Source organism: Halyomorpha halys, unplaced genomic scaffold, assembly GCF_000696795.3.
Source record: "Halyomorpha halys isolate HHAL.00 unplaced genomic scaffold, Hhal_1.1 Scaffold11.1, whole genome shotgun sequence".
In the NCBI taxonomy this organism is placed as follows: domain Eukaryota; kingdom Metazoa; phylum Arthropoda; class Insecta; order Hemiptera; family Pentatomidae; genus Halyomorpha; species Halyomorpha halys.
This window is the reverse complement of record NW_027111958.1, coordinates 440,173-441,110: the sequence shown is the minus strand read 5'-3', so window position 1 is coordinate 441,110 and position 938 is coordinate 440,173. Positions and strand designations below refer to the sequence as shown.

Sequence of the window (938 nt, the reverse complement as noted above, 5' to 3'; positions counted from 1 at the left end):
TGGTAATAATACTAATACTTATGTTTTTCATGATAGGGATGACTATTAGTGATATTACAGGAATTAAAAAATACTAAAGTACAAGTTACTATTGTACAAGTCTGTGTGATTGTATTAAGTTGAATCTACAATACTAATAGTATTAGTTTGTACTTTATTATGAAACAGGGCCCTGGTGACATATTGTAATGTTTACTCGAGGTAACCAGTCACGGTAAATTTAAATAATTCCGTGGAAATCCATATACGATGAATACTTTGTGAGCCCTAACTGTTTTTATTTGGAAAAATGTAATAGTAAAAGTTGGTGCTCTTGTAAATATAATGGAAACTTACTTATGCAGTTTAAGATAGTTTTGTGAATAAAATCGTTGACCCCCTCGAAAATAGGGTGATTATTTTCATATATTTTTACTAAAAAAAGAGCTTAAGGAGTCATTATGGACACCTGCGGTATTACCAAGGTTAAAAAAGATTAAATAATTAAATTTTTTTTTTTCAAGTCTCCCCATTGGAGTCGTATATACTGCCTAACCACGGTTGGGGGTCAAAGTTCTTCATTTTGTGGGACCGCCATTGAAAAAAGTCAACGCGTCCCAGGCCAGATTCGAACCGGCACCCGCCAATTGACATCAAATGGTTAAGACCGTGTCTTAACCACTGAGCTACGGGCGGCCCAAATAATTAATAGAATACTGGGAGATTATTGAATGACCGTGTGTAAAGATGAAAGGAATATGGTCCGGGTGCGTTCAAAAAAACTCAAATAGTAGAATTATACTATTTTATTGAGCCAATGTTTCACCCCACGTTGCAGGGCTTCGTCAGGGCTAAAAAAGATACAAACACATAGTTACAAAAGGAAAAAAAAAGAAGAGAAAAAAAAACAAACAAAACAAAAACATAAGTGTAAAATAACAGGAGTATAAAATGTCAAA

General features: G+C 33.9%; 1 protein-coding gene across 1 annotated transcript in view; it reads right to left on the bottom strand.

The window, feature by feature from the left end:
- LOC106678498 (uncharacterized) overlaps positions 1-938 on the bottom strand; it is a 17,160-nt gene that overhangs the window by 11,457 nt on the left and 4,765 nt on the right. The gene's annotated exons all lie outside the window — the stretch shown is intronic.